Raw genomic sequence first — 9987 nt, forward strand, 5'->3', positions numbered from 1 at the left:
GGGGGGGGGGCATTGCGAACTTGTTCCAAGCAAGCAGCCCAACAACTACAAATCGGCTTGATCACGTCCCAAGGACCTTGGAGTGACCGAAAGTGCGTGGAGTCCTATTGGGATACTTTGCCATCATGCAGAAGTATTGCCAATACCTCTTGGCGGTTTGAGAAGTACCCGTGCAAGCTGAAGGAAATATGCCCTAGAGGCAATAATAAAGTTATTATTTATTTCCTTATTTCATGATAAATGTTTATTATTCATGCTAGAATTGTATTAACCGAAAACTTAGTACATGTGTGGATACATAGACAAACAAAGTGTCACTAGTATGCCTCTACTTGACTAGCTCATTGAATCAAAGATGGTTAAGTTTCCTAGCCATAGACATGAGTTGTCATTTGATTAATGGGATCACATCATTAGAGAATGACGTGATTGACTTGACCCATTCCGTTAGCTTAGCACTTGATCGTTTAGTATATTGCTATTGCTTTCTTCATGACTTATACATGTTCCGATGACTATGAGATTATGCAACTCCCGTTTACCGAAGGAACACTTTGTGTGCTACCAAACGTCACAACGTAACTGGGTGATTATAAAGGTGCTCTACAGGTGTCTCCGAAGGTACTTGTTGGGATGGCGTATTTCAAGATTAGGATTTGTCACTCCGATTGTCGGAGAGGTATCTCTGGGCCCACTCGGTAATGCACATTAATATAAGCCTTGCAAGCATTGCAACTAATGAGTTAGTTGTGGGACAATGTTTTACGGAACGAGTAAAGAGACTTGCCGGTAACGAGATTAAACTAGGTATTGAGATACCGACGATCGAATCTCGGGCAAGTAACATACCGATGACAAAGGGAACAACGTATGTTGTTATGCGGTTTGACCGATAAAGATCTTCTTAGAATATGTGGGAGCCAATATGAGCATCCAGGTTCCGCTATTGGTTATTGAACGGAGACATGTCTTGGTCATGTCTACATAGTTCTCGAACCCGTAGGGTCTGCACGCTTAAAGTTCAATGACGGTTATATTATAAGTTTATGTGTTTTGATGTACCGAAGGTAAATCGGAGTCCCGAATGTGATCACGGACATGACGAGGAGTCTTGAAATGGTCGAGACATAAAGATCAATATATTGGATGACCATATTTGGACACCAGAATGGTTCCGGGTGAGATCGGGATAATACCGGAGCACCGGGACGTTATCGGAACCCCCGGGAGGTATATGGGCCTTAATGGGCTTTAGTAGAAAGGAGGGGAAAGGAGCAAGGGAGGGGGCGCACCCCCCAAGCCCAATCCGAATTGGGAGCCCCCCCCCTTTCCTTCCTCCCTCCTTCCTCTTCCTTCCCTCTCCCTCTCCAAGTAGGAAAAGGAGGAGTCCTACTCCCAGTGGGAGTAGGACTTCCCCCCTTGGGCGCGCCTCCTCCTCCTGGCCGGCCCTCTCCTCCCCTCCTTTATATATGAAGGAGGGGGGAACCCCATAGACACAACAATTGACCCCTTGGATCTCTTAGCCGTGTGCGGTGCCCCCCTCCACCATAATCCACCTCGATAATATCATAGCGGTGCTTAGGCAAAGCCCTGCGTCGGTAGAACATCATCATCGTCACCACGTCGTCGTGCTGACGGAACTCTCCCTCAAAGCTCGGCTAGATTTGAGTTCGAGGGACGTCATCAAGTTGAACGTGTGTTGAACTCGGAGGTGTTGTGCCTTTGGTACTTGATCGGTTGGATCGTGAAGACATACGACTACATCAACCGCGTTGTGCTTACGCTTCCGCTTTCGGTCTACGAGGGTTCATGGACACACTCTCCCCTCTCGTTGCTATGCATCACCATGATCCCGTGTGTGCGTAGGAATTTTTTTGAAATTACTACGTTCCCCAACACAAGCATCAAGAGACACCGCACTCCAGGCTTCGATTAAGATTTGACCTTCCAAGATCGTGTAGTTCTTCGACCTCTGGCTTTTTCTTGTTTGCTATTGCTCATACGCCCCCTCATCTATATCCTCCACTTGTTCTTCACCATGTGATCATCCACGCCGCCCTCCGTTTCATTGTAATCGAATGCAGCGAATGAGGCTTGATCGATGTCAACGGCGTTGGTGTCCAACAAGTTCACGAACTCGGCAGTGGCATTGTTCGAACCACCGCTATAGTCAACGACAACAAGTCATGAGCTACCGCAAATGGCGAAAAGTAAAGAAAATTGAAGGGACCGAAGAGGCACACCTTCCGGCCATTTCATCAAACACCTCGCTTGCGGTGGAAGCAGCGCCGGGGAACGTCTTGCCAGGGCGGCGGGAGTGGATGAAGGAGCCGACTTCTTTGTAGCCGGAATCTTCTTCCGCTTTACGCCCGAGACCTTGCCGACCTTCTTCGCCACCGTCCGGGGTGCAGCGGCATTGACGCCTGAAGCGCGGGCCTTCTCGGCGGGGGCAGCCGGATTCCCACCCTGCACGACCACGTTGCCCTGCCGCTTGCTGATACGTCTCCAACGTATCTATATATTTTGAAGCATTCATGCTATATTACTATGTGTTTTGAATGATCATGGGCTTTATTTTCCACTTTTATATTATTTTTGGGACTAACCTATTAACCGGAGGCCCAGCCCAGATTTGTTGTTTTATGCCTATTTCAGTGTTTCGAGGAAAAGGAATATCACACGGAGTCAAAACGGAACGAAATCAACTGGAGAAGTTATTTTTGGAAGGAAAGCCACCCGATGGACTTGGAGTGCACATCAGGAGATACGGGACGTGCTCACGAGGGAGGGGGCGCCCCCTGGGTGCGCCCCCTACCTCGAGGGGTCCCCGTAGCTCCACCGACGTATCCCCTGCACCCATATATACTCACATACCCTAAAACTTCCAGAACAGAAGATAGATCAGGAGTTCCGCCGCCGCAAGCCTCTGTAGCCACCAAAAACCTCTCGGGAGCCCATTCCGGCACCCTGCCGGAGGGGGAACCCATCACAGGTGGCCATCTTCATCATCCCGACAATATCCATGACGAGGAGGGAGTAGTTCACCCTCGGGGCTGAGGGTATGTACCAGTAGCTATGTGTTTGATCTATCTCTCTCTCGTATTCTCTCTCGTGTTCCCTCTATGTCACGATCTTGATGTATCCTGAGCTTTGCTATTGTAGTTGGATCTTATGATGTTTCTCCCCCTCTACTCTCTTGTGATGAATTGAGTTTCCCCTTTGAAGTTATTTTATCGAATTGAGTCTTTTATGAGAACACTTGATGTATGTCTTGCGATCCACTTGATGTATGCTTTGGTGATCAACTTGCGGGTTTCGTGACATTGGGAACCTATGCATAGGGGTTGGCACACGTTCTTGACTCTCCGTTAGTAGCTTTGGGGCACTCTTTGAAGTACTTTTATGTTGGTTGGATGAATCTGAGATTGTGTGATGCATATCGTATAATCATGCCCACGGATACTTGAGGTGACAATGGAGTATCTAGGTGACATTAGGGTTTTGGTTGATTTGTGTCTTAAGGTGTTATTCTAGTACGAACTCTTTTATAGATCGATCCGAAAGAATAACTTTGAGGTGGTTTCGTACCCTACCATAATCTCTATGTTTGTTCTCCGCTATTAGTGGCTTTGGAGTGACTCTTTGTTGCATGTTGAGGGCTTGTTATATGATCTATCTATGTTATTACTGTTGAGAGAACTTGCACTAGTGAAAGTATGAACCCTAGGCCTTGTTTCCTATCATTGCAATACCGTTTGCGCTCACTTTTATCGCTCGCTACCTTGCTGTTTTTATTATTTCAGATTACAAAAACATATATCTACTATCTATTTTGCACTTGTATCACCATCTCTTCGCCGAACTAGTGCACCTATACAATTTACCATTGTATTGGGTGTGTTGGGGACACTAGAGACTCTTTGTTATTTGGTTGCAGGGTTGTTTGAGAGAGACCATCTTCATCCTACGCCTCCTACGGATTGATAAACCTTAGGTCATCCACTTGAGAGAAATTTACTACTGTCCTACAAACCTGTGCACTTGCAGGCCCAACAACGTATATAAGAAGAAGGTTGTGTAGTAGACATCAAGCTCTTTTCTGGCGCCGTTGCTGGGGAGGTTAGCACTTGAAGGTATATCTTTAGATCTTGCAATCGAATCTTTTTGTTTCTTTTTTTATTACTAGTTAGTTTATAAAGAAAACTACAAAAATGGAATTGAGTTTGTCTCATACGCTTCGTCTTTTTAATATCTTTCGTGAGTATGATGGAAAGGATAATTGTGCTTAAGTGCTAGAAGAAGAAATCTCTAAAATGTTTAGCACTAAATCTTTGAATGATGAGCATGATTATAATGTTGTTAGTACGAATTCTTTGAATATCCATGATGCTAATGATGATTGCACTAGTTATGATGAAAATGCCTCCTACAAGCATGTCAATTTTTGTGTAGTGCATTGAGAAACAGTATAACGGGGCTAGCTAGAAGCCTCCACAGCGATTTGACTGTCTCAGCCATCGGATCCTCAAACCTATGATCCAGATCATCTAGCTGCATCCCAGGTTGTTCGCACGCTCTCGACGCACCGTCTCGTGGGCTGCTGCTCCGCAGAACGAGCTTGAGTGTCGCTCCTTAATGGGCCGTCCAAGGCCCGGGTTTCGCACGCTAATAGGCCAGGTCGTCCGGGTACCAGCGCTATCCCCCGAACCGAACAACTCCTCTGCTCCTTCCTACGTGATGCGCCGCCGTTTTGTCCTCGGCGATTCGCTGCCTCGTCCGCGATGCGCTGCCTCCGTCGGCAAGTTCCCGCTGCGCGTCTGACTCCGCGTCGGTGTCGTCCACCGTATGTACCCTTCCTCCGAAGCCCCTTCGTTAGTGTTTTTTTTAATTTCAGTCTTGCACCGCTCCTCCATGACAGCGTGGCGCCCGCCCCCGTCACCGGCGTCCATCGCCTGCTGTCCTTCTCCTGCATCCGCCTCCATGCCCTGCATCTGTACCACACATTCCTTCCCATTCTGTAACTGAAGCTGAAAACTGCCGCATTAAAGATCCACTGTGTACTTCTTGTGATTATGGTAATCATTTCCAGAGGTGATGATGATGATTAATTTGTCCTATTGGTGCGTTATTCGAATTTTCGTTCTCCCTCATATATTAGGCCTTACATCATCTCTTCCTTCCTGCCTTCCGCGTCATCTCTCGGCCATGGTTGTTGCTTAGTTTCATTCTCGCCGACCATCCATCTTCCCCCCACTAATTCTCCTCCATGTCTTCATAGTTCATATCTACGGATTTTACTTGCTATTGCAGGTTTGGCGGAAACTGGTACATGCATTGGTTGCCTCTCCTGGTACATATGCATGGACTCAATCTCCAAAACATAGACGGTCAACTATCTCTCTCTATGTGTGTGTGGTTCAGTTTTAAGCCACTATATTAGTTTTTTTTGAAAAGGGGGTTTATAAAGCCACTATATTAGATGTGGTTCCAATTTCACGATCATTACATATTTGAGTGATTTGCACCAGGTTAATCTTGCATCAATTGCAAGCTGCTACTGGTTTTAGATTTTTCTTGTGGAGAAGTAGTTCTTGCTTGATCCCTCGAAATGATTTAGTTGGGATTTGGCTTCCAGGTAAGTCTAGAATCCTTGTGATGTGCAAGTCAAAGATATTTAATTAGGTTGGCTGGTTGAATTAATAATCATTCTTCATCTACGTCGTTCACTGCATGTTGTTTTCAAATTTCTTCATTCCTATCTTTTTTATTATTGGACACCTGCAACTAAAGGAAATGGAATTCAGGATTGGTAGACTAGAACCAAAGATTCCTCCATATGATGGTACTACGCAATGTTAAGTTGCAGAATCTAGATTGCTTACAATTTTATATGCACTCGACTGTAGTTACAAGCCAAGACATTTACTGAACGTACTGATGATCATTCGTTTAGGCACGAAAAGACATCCCCTTCTCTTGTGTTGCATGGGATTTCTACCCAAATGGTGCATCGATGAAATTGAACTGTTCTTTTAAACAATCTTATATAATCACCACTGGACTGGTCGTTTGCTATATCCTACACTTTCTCACCAAAACAGAAATCCATCTTTTGAATTTTTTTCTCTTTGATGTAGATATGTTTATATGTGAACATCAAGAGTTACAAATTTTCTGCAATATACTCAGAGTATATTATTCATTTGCATTTTAATTCTCCAAAATATACAATTAATGTTAACCATGGGCAGGAGCTCTGCCAAACACCATCACTAATGAAGAGAAAGTTTAGAAGAACTTGCACGCAACAAGCCCATACGGTATCAAACCAAAAAACTAATTACTCTACAAATAAAAAGCTACTACTTAACTGTCTCTTGACTTAAAACACTATGCTTATTTTATTTATCGTTCATCTTATTTCATTCTTTATTTTGGCAAATCATAGGTTGAGATTCAGAGCATAGTCCACAGGGCCTTCCAAGAATCAAGTGTAATGCCAAGAATGTCATGTAATAATCATGTTTTTTATACTCTACCAAAAAGTTTCATCATGCCACTATAGACTGTACTAAGTCGACAACTTTGTTCGGGAACTATGAGGAGCTGAAGATTATGTTTTAAATACAGTTCATCTTTACATAATGGAGTTTCCAAAATTAACTTACCTTTGATTGATGCTTTTCCCAACTAAAGAGTGAAGACATACGTTTTTTCCCTTACTACACCTCTACCGCACGATTATCTCTTTGTTTAATACATGCTTGAGAGCTTGACTATTCCAACACATTATCTAGCCTTACAATTGTTCTTCTATATTTACACTTCTTTGTTTTGTGAGAGAAAAGAACTTCAGAGATGAAGTGACCGAAAGAAGTTGGTCATGGATACAAGAGTATATAACAGAGTGGTGATAACATTGTAGTTGGTGATCCTGACCACCGGTCAGTTTTGAATATATAAGGAAGAAACCTTTGAACCATTTTTTTAAGAAAACATGTGGTTGATGTTCTTGATGTAGTCCCTTCAGGTAATATTCTTCCCACTAATTATATTTTATATGCCAAGGAATAAGTGAACCGTAATTTATGTATCTATGCTATGTTTCTTTGTGCTTCGTCTTTGATTGTTAATATTGAGAAGTAAAAGCAGAACCAACACTATGATTTTGTTGCAGTGGTATGTGTAGTAATATATATCAAATAATCCTTCCATCAGGTGGAGGAGCTTAGTGTAGACCATGGACTAGGGCCATTTCGTCGTGGTTCTTGCAGCTGCCAATGGGCGGTCTTCTTAGTAGATAATAACTTTACTTTGTGCATCTTCTTCCGAGCTTTATGTTGTGTTGGTACAGGATGTTGAATGTCAAATTTGTAGGTTTGAGATGTTTGACAAAGCACTAAGTAGGGAGAAGAAGAACAATAGTTGTTGCAAGATGGATGTCAGCATTCATAGTACAATATCGATAAGTACAACGATTAATGTTTCAATCTTGGGTGGCGGTGCAGATATCTACTTCTAAGGTTTTAAAGGAAAAATGCCAAGGATTCAGGATATACACTAAAAACAGAAGCAGAGTTTAAAGAGGAGAGTTAGGATTTGAAGATATCACAGCTCAAGAAGAACAAGCAATGTCATAAGTTTACTATGATTTGAACATCCGGCTACTATGATTTCTCTGTTGTGATACCATGTCAAGAAAAGGTGGAAAACACGTATCAATTGATTCTTAGGATGGTGGGAAATTGTCAAGTAGTATTATTTTGAGAAAACCATAAAATCTTTATGCAATCTTTTAGCTTTTATGTGAAATGAAGCATGTAACTTGACCGTGAAATGTGCCAGAACCATGCTACGAGTTTGTGCAGTTGTTTTCAGGGTTATGTTATTATGCAAAATTTCAACGTGCTTCGTACCTGCATCGTCAAATAAAAAGGATGATATTAAAATGTTCAATATCACACTGAAATTTATTTGACCCAAGAAGATAAAATAGTGTATGTTCATGTTTGCATACTCTGTACTCATGAATGTGAAAACACCAACATCAGTGGACCACTTTTAGCTTGAACAATTCAAATTTTAAACATATATGTTGCTTATTTCTCAAGATGGACGGGTGCAGCAACGCGCGCCTTTATGTTCTAGTTGGGCTTGCAAGGACACACCAAATAGGGAAGATAGATATTGCAAGACACATAAGTACTTAGAAACAAAATGGTTGCAAGAAAGTCTAGATGCATGTGCTGAAAAATTATTTTTTTCTTAGCCATACTTGTGAACTTTGCAATGAACGTGATCATTTTAGTACCCAATGCAAATTGTTTCATGATCGTGTAGTATCCAAAAATTGTGATGACTTGATTTCCCTTGCACATCATAATGAGCTTAGTTTGCTCTTGGGTTATGAAGAAATAAAACGTATAACTAAGATTATTCCAGAATTTGCCCTTGATAGAATTCTTCATTTTGATATAGAAGAAATTTATATGTATTGTGCGATGAATTGCATTGAAAATCCTTATATTGACAATTACATAAAGAAAAGAAAACAAATAGAGGATGAAGAGAATACTAATGAAAGGGAAGAGGCTTCCTAATCTCCTCCTATTATTTCTTATGATGAATCAGGTAACGAGGAGGAGCTTTCTATTCGACCAATCTCATCAATAAGGAGCTCAAAGAGGAAGGTTGAACCTACACATAATGTGAAGAAGAAAAAGAAAAGAAGGAGCAACAAAGGTAAAAAGGTATCCCTCCCAAATGATGTTGCTCCTACTACTACTTGTGATGATGATAATTGCTATACTATTGGTGCTATCCATATTTTTAATGATGAGAGTGATTATGCTTATGATATGAAAGGGCCCAAGCTTGGGGAAGCTATGTTTGATGAGTATGAAATATTTGAGAATATATTTTCTGAAATTAATGTTTGTCCCAAGCTTGGGGATGCTACGTTTAATGAAGATGATATTTTTAGCATCCCAAGTTTTGATATGCAAAGTTGTTATGATGATAGCATGCCTCCTACCTATGATGATTATATTGATGAAAGTGGGTTCGGAAGAGTGTCAACTTTAGGAAGTAGTGATCCCACTATTTTGGAGGATGTTGGATCTATTTGTGATGAATATGAAAGTGGATTTGGAAGAGTGTCAACTTTATTTAGTGATTCCACTATCTTGGGAGAGGTTTCAATCGATTATGATGAGAACGAAGTTGCTACTTATGATGATTATTGTGATGAAAATTATGCTATAAAAAGTAGTGATGATTATATCTATAAAATTTGTCATGATTATGATTACCCTTTCACTGAACATTACTCTTTTAATGTGGAAACAATTTTTAGTGTTCAAGTCTCTTATGATACTCCCACCATCCCGAATGAGAAGAATTTTGCATATGTGGAGAGTAGTAAATTTTCTATGCTTGTAGGTCATGAAAAGAATGCTTTAGGTGCTGGCTATATTGTTGAATTCATTCATGATTCTACTTAAAATTATTATGAGAGAGGAACATATGCTTGTAGGACTTGCAATAATATCAAGCTTCCTCCCTATGTGCTCAAAATTTTGAAATTATGCTTGTTTTACCTTCCTATGCTAGTTGATTATCGTTCCCATAAGTTGTTTGCTCACAAAATCCCTATGCATAGGGAGTGGGTTAGACTTAAATGTGCTAGTCATATTCTTCATGATGCTCTCTTTATGTTTTAATTCTTATCTTTTATGTGAGCATCATTGTCATCATCATGCCTAGCTAGAAAGGCATTAAAGAAAAGCGCTTGTTGGGAGACAACCCAATATTTAACCTTACAGTTTTTGTGTGTCCACATGATTATGATACTGTAGTAATAATATTTTATAGCTTTTGTTTCAATAAAGTGCCAAGTAGAACCTTTGGGAAGACTTGGGTGAAGTTTATGTGATCTTGCTGTGAAAAACAGAAATTTTAGCGCTTACGAGATTAGCTGCCATTTTT

The sequence above is a fragment of the Triticum dicoccoides genome, chromosome 5B (assembly GCF_002162155.2).
Source record: "Triticum dicoccoides isolate Atlit2015 ecotype Zavitan chromosome 5B, WEW_v2.0, whole genome shotgun sequence".
Taxonomy (NCBI): Eukaryota; Viridiplantae; Streptophyta; class Magnoliopsida; order Poales; family Poaceae; genus Triticum; species Triticum dicoccoides.